The 16,975-nt window shown below is 40.4% G+C and overlaps 1 long non-coding RNA gene across 1 annotated transcript; it reads left to right on the top strand.

The window, feature by feature from the left end:
- Nucleotides 1–12,156: 12,156 nt before the first annotated feature.
- LOC136426724 (uncharacterized) lies at nt 12,157–12,943 on the top strand. Its single transcript, XR_010754335.1, has 2 exons — nt 12,157–12,239; nt 12,661–12,943. It is a non-coding gene; the product is annotated as an uncharacterized lncRNA (long non-coding RNA).
- Nucleotides 12,944–16,975: the final 4,032 nt, after the last annotated feature.

The raw sequence follows: 16,975 nt of genomic DNA, 5'->3' as shown, positions 1-16,975 counted from the left end.
ACACGCTGCACATTCATAAGTTGCACTTTAGTCCCTTTGAAGATCTACCTTTCCTGTCCTTTATTCTGCAATATTTGATATATTCCTTCGAGTAAAGTCAATAGACGAAATGAAATTTTGCTGTTGTCTTCATGTTTTTCATCTTCCAACGAAGCAGACAAAGTTGAAACATTGTAGCTTCAGATAAAAGTGCTCACAATAGCAGTGGCTCTACAATTACACCGAAAGTCATTGTGGCTCATGTTTGATATTGGTAGGGTATGAAATCCGGCTTTAGGCCCCTTGAAGATCCACTTTTGTGTCTTCTATTCTGCAACATTTGATATATACCTTTGAGTAAACACAAGAAACGAAATGAAACTTTGCTGTTGTCTTCTTGTTTTTCATATTGCAAACGAAGCGGACAAAATTAAACATTCTTGCTTCAGATATAAAAGTGCCACACAAAAAAGGGGTTCTCAAGCTTCAACTAATGACGTTGTGGCTCGTATTTGATACTGGTAGGGTATGAATTACTTTGTATCGCCGTGTCGCATGTCTGTTATTCTAGGATTAAGGACACTTTTCCAACACTGCTACAGCGCCACTAAGTGGCCAAGGCCAAGGGCGCTAGTAAGTGACCCGGACGCGGAGTTACAACTCTTTATTCACACAACCACAGCGGACTCAAGATGGAGGTCGAGTGGAGAACACGCGATCCTTGCTAAATGATGTCATCTAACTATGATGTCATCATTAACATAACATAACCAACTCTATGGCGCGGAGACGTCTTAGAAACTGGCACTCAGAAGCTCAAATTTGTCATTGTCTGACACTGTTCAGAGTTAACTGTCTCGATGTGTGTCGCTCATGTTGACACCTGAAGTTCCAGACAGGAAAGATAACAAAATGATGTAAACAACCTTCCCAAAGGGAGAAGGACCAATCTGACTAAACTAAAGCAATTTAAGGATTACTGATACATGATAACCTGAGCTTGAATCATTGAAACATTTTGTTGTAGAATACCTCAGTTTATAGATGAAAATAATCTTTTGATGGCTTAATGCAGTCTCCGACAGAATAGTAAAACAGCCTATGAATTAAATGCCATCTATATGTGCTCATAGAAGTAGAAAAAAACATTTAACTGTTACAGTCTTGATGTTGCCGATCAGAGGTGGTTACGAGCCATTCTGAGGGTGAGATGGCAACAGCACATCTCCAACGAGGAAGTGCGCAGGAGAACGGGTCAACCCTGTTTGTCTACTTTGGTGCGCAGAGCACGAGTAAGGTGGCTTGGACATGTTGCAAGAATGCCAAGGACACGCCCCCACGGATGGCATTAAACTGGGTACCACTTGTATCTTGAAAAGAAGGAGGGGAGGTCAACAGATTACATGGGAGAAAACTGTCATGAGAGACTTGGAGGAACTGGGCTTACTTGGGAAGGAGTGAGAAGGCAGGCTCTGGACAGAAGCGCGTGGAAAGCAGTGGTGGCCCGCATCGTCGACAGATGAAAGCGGCGACGATGATGATGATGAAAAAAAAGTTGCATAAAATCATATGTCAGAAGGTGTGCTAACCTGTTCGTACCAGTCTTCCCTTTGTTAAGAGGTTGAGCTGGTCTTCATGGGCAGGTGAAAATGGCCGGCCTGAATCAGATTCGTCTTGATTCGGAGCAGACCTGACTGAAGGGGTGTCCGGGTCGTGGCTCTTATACGCGTTTGCTGTGAGGAAAAAAAAAACCAAACATTTACCAGAGTCCTATCTATGATCTAGTAACCACTGACACTGTTTGTGCATGTACGTACAGGCGACACTCCGTCTGTTCACCACTGTGTTCTCCACTTCACTGGTGCAGGGTGTAGGATAAAAGGGAGTGGTCTGGCTAGACTTGTTAACGGTGCAAGTGCCAAACACATGTTGCACATTCATAAGGTATGAAATCCGGCTTTAGTCCCCTTGAAGATCTATAATACTTCTCTTACAACTCTGAGGCTAGTATTGTACATAGTTCTAAAATAGAAGGTACGCTAACCTGCTTTTAGTAGTCTTCCCTTTGTCAATAGGTTGACTTCGTCGTCACAGCCTGAATCAGTTTCGTCTTAATTCGGAGCAGACCTCACTTGAAGGGTGTCTGGGTTGTCGTTCGATGGGGCTCAAGGTAGCTCTTTTACGTGCTCGCTGTAGGAATGACAATCGAAACATTTGCCAGAGTCCTGACTATGATCTAGTACCCACGGACACTGTTGGTGCATAAACGTACAGGCGACACTCCTGTGTTCTCAACTGCACTGGTGGGTGTAGGGTAAAGGGGAATGGTCTGGCTAGACTAGTTAACGGTGCAAGTGCCAAACACACGTTGCACATCAATAAGGTATGAAATCCGGCTTTAGGCCCCTTAAAGACCCACCTTTTATGTCCTTTCTTCTGCACTATATGATATATACCTTAGAGTAAAGTCCAGAAACGAAATGAAACTTTGCTGTTGTCCTTTATGTTTTTCATTTGTCCAACGATCGAGGCAGACCAATTTGAAGTGTTTTAGCTACGAATAAAGGTGTCCGCATAAAGCCAGGGGGTTCTGAAGTTACACTGAAAGACATTGTGGCTCATGTTTAATACTGACAGATTATGAATTACTTTGTGTCAGTTTGTTGCATGTATCTTTCCCAACACTGCCGCAGAAATGTCTGAGAAAAGTGGCACATGCATGGAAGCTCGGCATATCTGACATATCTGACACTGTTCAGACTTTGTGCCACTTTGTTATCTCCATGAAAAATGAAGATATAGTTTTGGGTGTGTCTGTCTGTGTGTGTGTGTTTCCGGACTACTGTAAGCAGCATAACTCAAGAACCTCTTGATGGATTTCGATGATATGTGGTATATGGGCGGGTGTGGAAGCCAAAATTCAAGGTCGATTTTGGGCCCCCTGGTATGTGACCTTGGTACTGCAGCAGCACCTGGACATGCTATGGTCTTGATTTTTTAGTGGCAGATAGATTGTGATGTAATTAAGAAGTGGTGTAGGTTTGGGTCCCCTAGCAGCTTGTTCTGGAACTGCAGGGGCGTTAGTGTGAAAATCTTATAAGGAGAATAACTGAACAGAGAAACGTTGGATTTCCATGATATTTGGTATGCAGGTAGCTTAGACAGAGATGTACATAATGAAGATGTACAAATTATGCTTATTGGGACTTAATTTGCATAACTTTTGAAATCTATATTTGCAGTGTTTTCAATAATAAAGTCCTAATTTGCATAATTAATGCAAAAGCGCCATGATTCATCTAAGTGGTAAATAATAGGACGGTCAATATTGCGACATGTGTACGTTAAAAAGGTGTTTATGACCTAGCCTATATTATGTAAATGTATAAGTCATTTGCATAAACACAATAATTCATGGAGATATGAGGTCTACGAACTCTAGTTTGGTCTGTTCTACGTCATATGACGTCATATCAAAACGATACCATTATTACAGGAGATATTCAGATTCGTATGTACATCACCCCCTGCATATTTGGTGATCAAACACCATACTGTTCAGAAGAAAAGATGGGGTAGAAATAATGAGGGGGAAGATGACAGGAATCCCCCAAAAGCCCAGTCTTAAAAGGGTTAATACTGAAAGAGTAGGAATTACTTTGAGTCGATTTGTTGTGGGTGTGCTACTCTGAGATTATGGACACTTTCCCATAGCCTGAAAGTTCGACACGAATACCTTCTTTCCCTCACTGATATAAGACATAGTGTGGAAAACTTATTACAGGAGATAAACATAGCTCTTTTTATATCAGATATTTTGTGTGTAAAGGTATGCCCTCCAGTGGTTATTTGAATAAGACAAACGTCACGAAACAAACACACAGATAGAGATTTTATCACATTTCGATTGATCATATTACAGCAGTGCATGTTTTAAATAAAAGGTCATACTTTTGACCCACCTCAGAAACTCCATGGAGACTAGCAGTCTCAGCAGCTTCGTCTTTGTCCTTCCCATAGATTAATTGATTAGTACTTTGTACTTTTTTCTAATTCTTATGCATTAGAATAGAAACAGATGCCTCTTTCTTATTCTCATTGCCATACATGGATTTAGAAGAAGCAAACTTTGCTCTGTCATCATTACTGTCAAGCTCAGGAACGTCTACCTCATCCTGAAGATTATCAGATATCACTGCATCATCGTCATTGCCATGTATGTAAAAATGCTCCGCAGACATTGATACGTCATTTTCACATTTATCTTGACAAGCTACAGAATGAATCAACACTACTTCAGAAATACTGAATACATTTTCAGACATATTTAGCTGGAGCCAAGATACTGAATCAGATGGTGATACGTCATCATCATTTTCATGTACATTCATATCTGGTCCGGATACGGAATCAGTCGGTGATACTTCATCGTCATTTTTATATACATTGATATATTGACCAGATACTAATTTCAATTAAATGGTAATATTTCATTGTCATTCTCATATACATTGATATCTTGCCCAGATACTAATATAGATTAGCTGGTAATATTTCATTGTCATTTTCATGTACATTGATATCTTGCCCAGATACTAAGATAAATTAGATGGTAATATTTCATTGTCGTTTTCATATACATTGATATTTGACCAGGTACTAATATAAATTAGATGGTAATATTTCATTGTCATTTTCATATACATTGATATCTTGCCCAGATATGGAATGAGTTGGAACTTCACCATCATTTTCATATACATTGATATCTTGCCCAGATACCAAGTTAGAATGTAATACTTCATCTTCATTTTCATATACATTGATATGTTGCCCAGATAGTAAGTTAGATGGTAATATTTCATTGTCATTTTCATATACATTGATATCTTGCCCAAATATAGAGCTAGTTGGTGATACTTCATCGTCATTTTCATATACATTGATATCTTGCCCAGATACTAAGTTAGAGGGTAATATCACATTGTCATTTTCATATACATTGATATCTTGCCCAGATAGTAAGTTAGATGGTAATATTTCATTGTCATTTTCATATACATTGATATCTTGCCCAAATATAGAGCTAGTTGGTGATACTTCATCGTCATTTTCATATACATTGATATCTTGCCCAGATACTAAGTTAGATGGTAATATTTCATCATCATTTTCATATACATTGATATGAGGACCAGATACAGAATCAATTGTTAATACTTCATCATCATTTTCATATCCCCCTGAACCACTGTTGAGTTCTGCAACAACTGCTTCTACTTGGGCAGATACTAGTGGAGTTTTTTTGGCACATGTCTTATAGCAAACTGAGATGACAACACAAGATATCATCATGGTCCCAGCAACACCAATGAAAATATAACAGTAGAAGAATGTTCGGTCAGCGTCGCTTTCTTTGTTGCCACGTGTAACGGATATTGTACTTGATGATAAAGATATATCAATTGATGGGCGTGCTGATTTCAGCATTTTAATGGCAGTAGACAGTGTGGCAGACGTGGAACCAACATGATTTGCTGCAAAACAGACGTACTGACCAGAATCTCCTTCAGCAATATCTTTTATGGTACCATTCACCCCCACAGTCATTCTCCCTCCCGACTTAAAAGTTGCGTTCTTTCCAGATGGGAGAGTGACTGTGATGTCTGGGGTCGGGATGCCTGAAACTTCACACCGTAAAAAGAGTGTCTCCTTTTTTAACAATGTACTATTTCCACTTATCACTTCAAACCTCATGATTCTTGGTGCCTCACAAATCAGATCCTCAGGGTTTATATCTTTAAGCTTCTTTCCAAAGAACGGCCTGGGCTCTTTACATTTGATTTCATCTTCAAACAGTGCCCCAGTCATATTTTGCCTGAAGGGAACCATTCTACAGTCACACTGCCATGGATTATTTTCAAGGTAAACAGTTTCTATCCGCACCAGTGCGTTATATTCTGACAGTACCGTTATTCGATTATGCCTCAGCAACAATATATAATCTATTGGAGTCCAGCTCCAAACCTTCGAGCCTGTTTAGGTTTACAAATGTACCAGGCTGAATGTTACTTATAAGGTTGGACTCCATGTCTAAATTCCGTAGCCGGAGAAGATTTGAAAATGAACCTGCTTGAATGCTAGTTATCTGGTTAGAGTCCATGGTCAACCATTCAAGCTGAGGCATGTTTGAAAATGTCCCAGGTTGAATGCTAGTTAACTGGTTTTTGTAAAGGTGCAGAGTTTCCAGTCTGGGTAGATTTGAAAATGAACCAGGCTGAATGTTAGTTATCTTGTTGGAGTCCAGGTACAACTCTCGGAGTCCGGGTAGGTTAGAACATATACCGGGCTCAATAACAGTTATATGGTTGCAAGGCAATGACAAATCATTAAGTCGGGGCAGACCTGAAAATGAACCAGGGTGAATGATATTTATCTTGTTGTAGGACAGATGAAGCGTAGCAAGTTTTTGGAGATTTGAAAATAAACCAGGTTCGATAATAGTTATTTGGTTGAAATCCAGATTCAACACTTCAATCTGGAACAGATTTGAGAACGTGTTAATCTCAATGCTGGTTATGTTATTCCAAGATAAATCGTTGTCTATTAATTTCGGGTACCTATAAAAGTCAGACTGGCTCAAGGATACGATGCCGTTGTCTGTTAATGTAAGAGTCACGACACCTGGGGGTAGATCTTGAGGAACACTTCTGAGGCCTTGAGAACTACAGTCACAAGACGACAGACAGTTATCACACGGTGAGGCCGGTCCACCTTTCTTCAAGGTCATGATCAGAAGAATCAGAAGTCTCACCAGACTCTTGTTAGACATTGTCTGTCTGAGAAAAGTGCAACATGGCGCATGCAAATATAAGTAAATCATGTTTTAATACACCACTAGTTTGGAACTATACCGTTAAGTGTAATTGTGACGTAAATCTGTTAGCAGAATAGTCTGCGTGGTGATTACTTGGTACCGGGAATTTCTCTCAAGCGAATAAAATCTACTACCTCATAAGTAAAATTATCAAAATCGTTTTTTTTGTTCGTGCAACAAGATGAATTCTTAACAGGTAAGTACCGACAATATATAACGACGGGTATCATCCGACGTCCATTCATAGACACGATGTGCTGATACCTTTTAGGTAATATGACTTGTCTACCTATAATATACACTCCTTATATTGTTAAACCCCAGACAATTTTATCTAACTTTAAATTTTATTAAGAGTAGCTTTATATTTTGAACGTTATATCTTATACGTGTCTGCACAAAGTTCGACCATGAAGAGTTTCAAGAAAAAAGGCCACGTTTTCGCGCAACAAACCGGTCCCATTTGTTAGAACATGTGTAATGCTTTTTCTTGCCAGTCCCGGGTAAAAAATATTCTAAAGTGGAAGGGAACCTAACCTGTATGTAGCAATATTCCCTTGGTCAAGAGGTTGAGCTGCTCGTCACGGGCAGGTGAGAATGGCCTGGATCGGTTTCGTCTTGATCCGTAGCAGATCTGACTTGAAGGATGTCTGGGTTGTGGCTCGATGGGGCTCAAGCTGGCTCTTTTACGTTCTTCCTGTGAGGAAGGCCAATTCAAACATTTGTCAGAGTCCTGACTATGATCTAGTACTCACTGTCACTGTTGGTGCATATACGTACAGGCGACACTCCGTCTGTTCACCACTGTGTTCTCAGCTGTACTGGTGGGTGTAGGGTAAAAGGGAGTGGTCTGGCTAGACTAGTTAGCTAACTGTGCAAGTGCCCAGACACTTTGAACATTCAGAAGGTATGAAATATGGCTTTAGCCCCATTGAAGACCTACCTTTTCTGTCCTTTATTCTGCAATGTTTGGTATATATCTTTAAGCAAAGTCAAGAAAGGAAATGAAACTTTGCTGTTGCTTTCATGTTTTTTTTATCCTGCCGCGGAGACAGGCAAAAGTGTCCACACAGAAATAAGGGTTCTGAAGTTACACTGAAAGACACTGTGGCTCATGTTTAATACTGACCGAGTACGAATTACTTTGTGTCGCTTTGTTGCGCATGTGTTACTATGAGAGTCTGGATCCTTTTCCAACACTGCTACAGAAACCTCCGAAAAAAAAGTGGCACTGGGAAGCTCGAACTTGTAAGTGTCTGACACATTTCAGAGATAACCGTCTTGATGTGTTTCGCCTATGTTGACACCTGAAGTTCCGGACAGAAAAGATAGCAAAATGCTGTAAACAACCTCCCCAAAGAGAGAAACCTTAGAAAGTCCTAATCTCAGCTAGATCAAAGCACTAACAGGATTACTGGTGCACGGTTGTCTAAGCTTGAATCACTGAAATATTTTGTTGTAAAATACCTTTAAAGATAAAAAATCATTCTTTGTAGACTTAAGGTACTAGCAGTCTCCGACAGAATAGTAAAAATGCTATAAATGAAACGCCATAAATCTGCGTTCTTAGAAGTAGAAAATAAAACGTAGTAAGTCGTTGATTTTTACGATTTTTTCAGCATGTGTAGCTTTAAGCGGCTTTCTATCTTAAGCTTCAAGCCGCTAGGGGGCCCAAACTTACAGAACTTACTTCTTGTGGCATGAACTATCTACCACACAAATATCATGACTATAGCACTTTCATAAAATATGCCAGTAAATTTTGAAGCTCCGCTGCAGTACCTTAGGTACTCGCTAGAAGGCCGATTATCGAACTTGACCTTCCTTTCCGTAAACCCTACCCATCCACTAAATATCATACAGATCCATCAACAGCTTCTTGAGTTATGTTGTCCACAAGAAAATACACATCCACACAAAGCCCGCTGCAGTACCGACGGAAAATGCCAGGAAAACCATTTTCTAACTTGACCTCCGTTTCTACAACATCTACACACCTGCAAAAAATCATGAAGATCCATCAACGTTTCCGTCACTTATTTTGCCTACATACAAACGCACGAAAATTAAAAGTCCGCTGCAGTACTGTTGAAAAACGCATGGTAAACCATTTTTGAACTTGACCTTCCTTTGCACAACCACTACACACCTACCAAAAATCATAAAGATTCATCAAAGGTTTCTTGAGTTATGCTCTTGACATACATACAGACCCACCAAACAGCTGGCTCAACCGAAAACATAATCTACCCCGAGTACTATAGTACTCGGCGAAGATAATTAATTTCAAATACAGAGGTTGAAAATAGAAACTTCAAAGTAACATTATACTGTCTGAAAACTCCCATGATGACACGCCACATTTTACACGTAAGTAGTATATGCCGTGGAACTGCATGTGTATAATCTTCCTCTCCCCATTCTCTGACTACATCTGAGTTCACTTCTTCCATGCACTCTTGGTAAGGTACAGGCAAGGCTGATTTCTTCTGTATCTGCATGTTGGACTCAGCTTGGAGTTCATCTTGTGATGAACCATTTCCTATATGTTAAAACCAAATGATTAATAAATATCAATTCACATACTTAGTATTTAAGTAACATGTCACATGATTTGGACATAACTGTGATCAAGGAGGTTATATAGACTATATAACCTCCTTGCTGTGATGGGCTTCGTTTCATCACAGCAGCTAACAAAAAACAAGGGACAATGGGTATCCATCATGCCTGTCTCAGCTAACATTGAAGTGTATCGATGATGGACTTAAGCCTTACCAAAGGAGCCTGAGGTACTCTGAGCATCTGACAGCTGATTGCTTTGTTCCAAGCCAAGCTAAGGTCCTCGAAACATGTGCTGCATTTGTGAAGGAAGTATCTGCCGATGCTGTATAGGATATATATATAAAGGGAAACGATGACAAATATTAAACATATCACATAATCAACATGACTGTTTCAAAACTTTATCCAGTTGCTTGAGTAATTATTTTTGGCGTATCTTACTACCAGGATGTCTAACTTTCATCAACGTATCACATAATCACATTTGTAAAAAAATGAATCTGGCATCGTTTAATTGAATACGTAAAACTAACATTCATAACTTGAATATGATATTGATCCAACATGTACAGCTATAACTGGATGCAATAATCACTGAAACACACTGAAACCTCCACATAACTTCCAGCTCACTATCCACAAACTGTGGGACCTTTGTGGGACAAATACTTATGACATTCTCTTCCGTTACAGGGTATCTTGAATTATCTTTCCCTCAACTGCTTGCTATGTTGTATCTGAAACGTTAACCAGACACAAATGTCTGTTGACCATTGTCAAGAACGAACAAATTGAAAGCTATAAATTTCCTAGATCCTAACGGTGTAGAAGTGCAGGTCGACTGGACAATTCTTATTGTCATGCAAATGCGATGATATGTCAAGCCACAATAGGAGGATAACTGACGTTCAAACTAGTTAGAAACAGGAATTTTCCAATTTGTACTTACCAAAGGGCAGTCCCTCTAAATGATGAATCGACCTACTACCAACTTTACAAGGGGGAGGGGGGCGACGAATATTGCATGCACGAAGAAGACTACTTCGCAATGCCGCGCGTTTGAGTTTACACCGAATCCCCTTCGACTCTCAAGTCATTAAAAATCACTGGTCGACCATGGTAGACTCTGACGATGCCATGTTAAGCACAGAGAGTGATGAAACGCCGTTCTTGTCTCCGTGCTGTTCACCGACAAAACCGTCTCTCGCGCCTGACGTGATGACACGCAGTGTCTTGTGGGAGATCGGACACGAATCCGTGTTCCGTATACGTCAGGATTTGTCGGAATTGTTGGATCTGAGGTGCATCGGATCCAATCGGAAATGTTCCGTATCTGCTATGATGCACGATTGCGGATCCGCTGGATTTTTCAGGATCTGAGATCATGCCGTGCAGTGTGTATTTGTTGGTAAGGATCCGAAGCAACTACCGACAAACAAACAATCCGATTATCTCTGCCATATTGACAAATATCTGAAAACGAAGGATCCGCGCAAATATCCTCAGGTATCCGAGGCGCATCACGGATCCAGACGTATACGGCGTCGGAATTGCCGGATCTGAGCTGTGCCTGGTATTTGTCTGAATTTGCTCGGAAACGTTCCGTATCTGTACCCGAAACGTATGAAGGATCCAGACGTATACGGCGCCGGAATTGTCGGATCTGAGGTGCATCGGATTCAATCGGAAACGTTCCGTGTCTGCTATAATGCGCAATTCCGGATCTGCTGGATTCGTCAGGAAATGAGATCATGCCGTACCGTGTGTATTTATTCGTCAGGATCCGAAACAACTACCGACATACAAACAATCCGAACATTCCAAATACAAAAAAACGAGGGATCCGCACAAATATTTTCGGCTATCCGAGGCGCATCACGGATCCAGAGGAATACGGCGTCGGAATTGGTCGGATCTGCAGGCACCTCAGTATTCGAGCAGTGAACCTGGATTATTCCGGATTCGCTCGGAAACGCCATGAGGCCCGATTCCGGATACGTCGGATCCGTCAGGATACGTGGCCATTTCGTGCAGTGTTAGTTAATAATATCTTTTTATTTTGAATGATTTTCCTGAGCAAAATTTGCTCAGGAAGGTCCACTTCTATTGCAGTGGGGATAACGTCCATTAACATAGATCCGCCGGGTTATATGAATCCGCCACTTTGAATAACAGTGGTTTGAGAGATCTCTAGTGCAGCACCCCCCCCCCCCCCAGGTATGCATAGTTTAGATACACAGGAGTGCATTATACTGGGGGAAATTTGGTTGGAGATCTGTATGGACGTATCATTGCAGGGTGGCGGAATTATGTAAATTGATGGAAATATTTTTTTAGATGTTAAAAGCTTGAGGTTTGAAATGTATTGGTACAATGGATATGTGTTTTGAAGTGATTGTTTTTACATGACTTTACTATGCGTTGCATTGTAATTTCATTTGGTGGTTCTTGCCCTCAGAAACCATCTTCATGGCCTGAAAGGGTTCTACCACTCCTAGCCGCATGGCGGCGTTTCGGCAAGGATGCTATCCCAAACGTGACTGAGTCTGTACCCCTTCGTCTTTGTTGATGACTGGAGTAAACTCAGTCACGTTTTGGACCGCATGACAGACTGAGAAAATTTTACACGGAACTGAAGATCGTGTGATGCTTAACATTTTACCCCATTCTACCATTTGCCGGGTGAAAAAACATGCAAGACATCCTGACGTTTTTCTTGCCTTTCGTCTGCTTCATTCAGACATGGACTGGTGTTCCCAGGTCCAGTGTCCTCTCGGATTCGTCTGTCAGGACTTCACGTTCTACTTCCAATGCGTCCGTGAGTAACGTTTAATCATCATAATATTATAGTAGTCACATATTGTACTAAAAATCACCCTAAAGAGATCCGCATCGCTATACAGCATAGAATAAAGACGCACATTTGATCAATATAGAAATAGTTTTTTTGTTGATAATATCTTGCTGGCCAAAGGTATCTGTAAAATATTGAATTTCTTAACGAAGATGCATATGAGCAGTGAAGCGATCGCGTGATTGTCATCATGCCATTTCATTGGTCCCTTTAGCTTTTGTTCCAAATGTTTCTACATCTTATGCAACATGCCATTCTTTTAGACAGATGCTGTCAAACGCAGTACCAATCTATGATATTCTTGATTCATCTCATCTGGGTGAAAGAAAATTTGCATACAAAATTCCCATTTGTGAAAAAAAATGTGAAAACCGTCTATCTACAGACCCATCTTCCGCTGGTCGGGGGATGCCGTACCAGTGCAGCAGCGCCTCCTGTCCGGATGGCATGTACTGCACCCAGGAGGGCGTGACAGTCTTCTCGTGCAAGCCTGAGTGACGTAACAACCCGGACCTCCCACGTTTCAAAGACCAGCCAATGGCAAGGCAATGGCGTCTACCTGCGTGTTTTGAAAATGAGTTTTTGTCTGATCTAGAGTCTAACTAGATAATCTGATAGAAGCACCACAAAGAGATAGAGGACGTAATAAACCACCTGCATGAAAATGATATTCACAGTTTCTGTCTATTTTTTACTCTCAACGTATTTTTTACTCTCAACTCTCAACGTATATTGCGGTACCGATCTGCTAAATTAAACAGGCCACGATATTGAACAACCCTCGACATACACTCTGTACGAGACGTCAGTTGACTATCCGGACATTCACCAAAAATCAACGTCGTTTTGATAAACAGGACCCATTACCTGGCCTGGTTCGTGCAAATTAATGAGTTTTAAATGAAAAAGTTTGGAAAGTTTAATACACCCATTACTGTCGAAATGTGTCCAGTGCAGGTAGTGGTTACGGCATGTGGTATTAAAGCATGTTCTTCTAATGTCATACACGTACATCCCAATGGCAATGGTCCTTTGTAATTTGGACACTAAACTTTAGAATTGAAGTATAATTCAACATTTTGACGAGGAAATTTCTGTTAAAGGCCCACTATGTAGGATTTTGGCGCAAAAATTGAAAATATTCTTGTGAACAAATCTTAATGTTAATGACAGGTACTGACATGTACAACCCCTTTTCAGCATATTTTCTTCATCATTTCGTCTATTTTTGGTATTTGTGAACTGTACAAAAACAAAACAAAAACTCCCGGACACCACCTCAATAGTAGATAAACAACAACATTCCAGTGCACTGGAGGACCCCCATGGTGGTCTAATGACTTAAGCACACTTTAGACTGCCAGATGCCATGAAGCTCTTCTTCTTTGGAAACACTCATATCTTTTTCCAAGAGGGTAGAATACAACTATTAATTAATTCTAGAGAATCTACTTTGAAGGGTATCAATAAAGTGTGGTTATTTTCCCTTCAAAACTGCAAAAACTCTGGTAAGGATGATTTTTTACAGAAACTGGTGAACTGTAAACAGGCACCCCACAGGGCGGTCAGCCTGATAAGAAGTACAGAAGCCATGTGTGGCCATGTGTTAGTTTCACACTGTGTGTTGTTTTGGATAGAGGATAACAGTTTTTTAAAAGTTGTTTGTATGTTGCAGTAATGTTGTAACCTCCCTTCCTGAATATCTGTAAGCAATTCTATATAGTTGATAAAGCTTGCTATGCAAAGAAACAGTAGGAAAATCTACTTTCTGTATTGGCCTAAAACTACATAGTGGGTCTTTAATACGTACGTCAAAGCTTAGCTAAGGGAAAAGTGTAGAAAGTAGCAATCATTGGCTTCCCTTATGACAACGAACGAAGAGGAATATTGATTTCTTATAAATATCTCGGCTGTCGAAGAAGACATATTTTAGGGGTGTGGGCGGTCTAACTCTAAATGTTGTTGGCATCAAATTAGGACATCATCACTGTGACGTCAGTTCCACACGCCCGTCTTCACATCACCGCCATTACGTATACCAGGTCTGCCTCGTGCTTAATTAAGTAACTAAATACAAACTAATCGTTAACGCTCCAGTCTGGAGAGGTTGTGCCACACGCCGCTGGATCAAGGGTTATGTGTTGACTTGATGGCGTCTTAGGCCTACCACAAGTTTTATAAGCTTATTGCAAACATCCGAACGGTTGCCGAGATATTGCCAGCTTTGCACTTCAGGTAGACCCAGGACAAGGTCTATATGACGGGCAATTTAGTGCGCTCATTATCTGGACAAATTGACTATTCTGGTGTGTGTTTGTTTTCATGGAAAGCATTATCAGTGTATATTCTTCAGTTCTGAGTGATTTTAGGTTAGTTTCATGGTTACTTACGACGGAAAGAGGGGGGGGGAGCGGTGTCCGGGTCCACACCAAGTCCTATAGTTAAGTATAGGGGATGGTCTTAGGCGGCAACAAAACGACCGATTTCAAGTGAGTCGACGTCAATAACTGATACACTAGTAAAATTTCACCGAATGCAACGTCTATGGCCAATCCCCGCTGGGGTTTAAGGTCTCTACCCACCTTTAAAAAGTTGGCTTTGGAAGACGAGTCATATTTATGTATCTATTGTATCTTACTTAATAAGAATATTTGCGATATATAGGCTTTATAGCGGGCACTTAGCATGTTTTTTTTCATATCAGTATCATTTATCATTTGCGGTTTTTTTGAACAGTCATAGTTTTATCCGTTTTTTGACAGAAGACATGAATCTAACCTAAAATTACTCAAAACTTAAGAATACACACTAATGATACCTTCCACGAATAAAAACCCACCAGAATAGTAAATTTGTCAAGATAATGAGAGCACTAAATGGCCCGTCATATAGGCCTTGCCCTGGGTTTACCCCTATGCCAGGCCCTGAAGTGCAAAGCTGGCGACATCTCTGCAACCGTTCGGATGTTTGCAAAAAGCTTTGGTACACTTCTTCAACTAAACCTGTTACATTGTATGAACAAAAGAAATCCAAGGTCAAGGTCGGGTTAAGCCAGTTGTCATAAGCAATAAAGAACGACATATGATATTTTGCCATGACTCTCCTTTATACAAATCAATGTGTCTGTCTGTCTCTGTGTGTGTTTTTGTGTATGTGTGTGTGCGCGCGCGTGTGTCCGTGTGTTTGTGTGTGTGCGCCCGCGTGTGTGTGTATGTGTGTGTGTGTGTTTGTGTGTGTGTGTGTGTGTGTGGATGGATGTATTTAATGGATTGGTGTATGGATGTATGGATTGGTGTATGGGTGGATGGATTGGTGTATGGATGTATTCTTATATCAACTTTTAAAAGCCTTGATCTTTTAACAGCATGAAGTCTGTAAGACAATTTGCAACATCAACTGGGATTCTATCACTTAGATTTCAAATGAAACTACACGCGCAAGGTCAAAAACGGCCGGACTCTTGAGACTTAAATAAAAGCGCGCCTACTTGGCCCAGGGTCCCGTACATGTCGATGTTATGACAGTCACTGCAGTCACCCACTTGGTGAGCACAATCACCACACGTGGAACAGTTATCTATCAATTTAATTTAATTTAATTTAATTTTATTCACATTCATTTATTGAGCATTAGACAATAAGCATATATGCTTATGAAGGTCTTCCGCTCATAAAATACAGATGGCGGTCAAAATAACACAAGGAACTAATAATTACAGCGTAACATATAACTTAGGTTAACAGCAAATAACAAGACAAACTAAGTCAACATCATAACATAGAAATAACAGTAATACAGCGAAAGGAATTTATAATCATAAATGTTACTTATTAGTCTAACTACTGTTCAGCAGAGCCGACAACATACGTATACAGTGATCCACGTCATAGGTACTTGCAATTATATCCTTTATAATACGTAGTTCATACATTTAGTCGCAAAGGTATTGAGGTCACAGGTTTCTCACTGGGCGCCGAGTAACGAACTCTGGAACAAAATGGCGTCATCACTGGATACCCATGGTTTTCTATTCTGGTCAAAACTCCAACTACGACGTAATTCAGCCAACTACGGCGTTGTTTGGCTTGGCAGAGCATACCTGGGCGAACAACGACGTAATTTATGGCTCACACCATACGACTTACTGTCACGACATATTTTAAAGCAACTACGACGCAGTTCACTACCGCTCCAGCTATCCATTACTGAGAAACTGACCATCCAATGCCGGAGGCAACCCGGCGAGCTGATCTGTAGATCACCATAACAATAGTCCTTTACTCGTAATCACATCCACGTAATTATTTTACAAATTCAAACTTTATTGTGCAACAAATATAACAGATACAGTGTATGGCAAGTTCGTAAGTAGTAAAAGATATGAAGACATATATATCAAGATATCAAGTAGTACAAGATATCAAGCCTTTGCCTATTAACAATGCTATTGAGTTATACATAACTTAAGACTAAACACTACGGTATTCAATAAGAGTACAGTATACGTATTTGGAACATGGACTACATGATAATACACAGGAAACTCAGTTTACATGTACATCGATCAATAGTGTGCGTCAAAGATGATTATATTTCTTTTTCGACAAGAGGTAGATATATATTGGCCTATGTACAAGGAAAGTGCGTCTGGACATGACATCAGTAAATTAAGAGTCCCTGAGCTTGTCTTAGATGGTAGT

The sequence above is a fragment of the Branchiostoma lanceolatum genome, chromosome 2 (genome assembly GCF_035083965.1).
Source record: "Branchiostoma lanceolatum isolate klBraLanc5 chromosome 2, klBraLanc5.hap2, whole genome shotgun sequence".
Classification (NCBI taxonomy): Eukaryota; Metazoa; Chordata; class Leptocardii; order Amphioxiformes; family Branchiostomatidae; genus Branchiostoma; species Branchiostoma lanceolatum.
The sequence above is the reverse complement of the archived record's forward strand: the minus strand, read 5'-3'. Positions and strand labels throughout refer to the sequence as shown.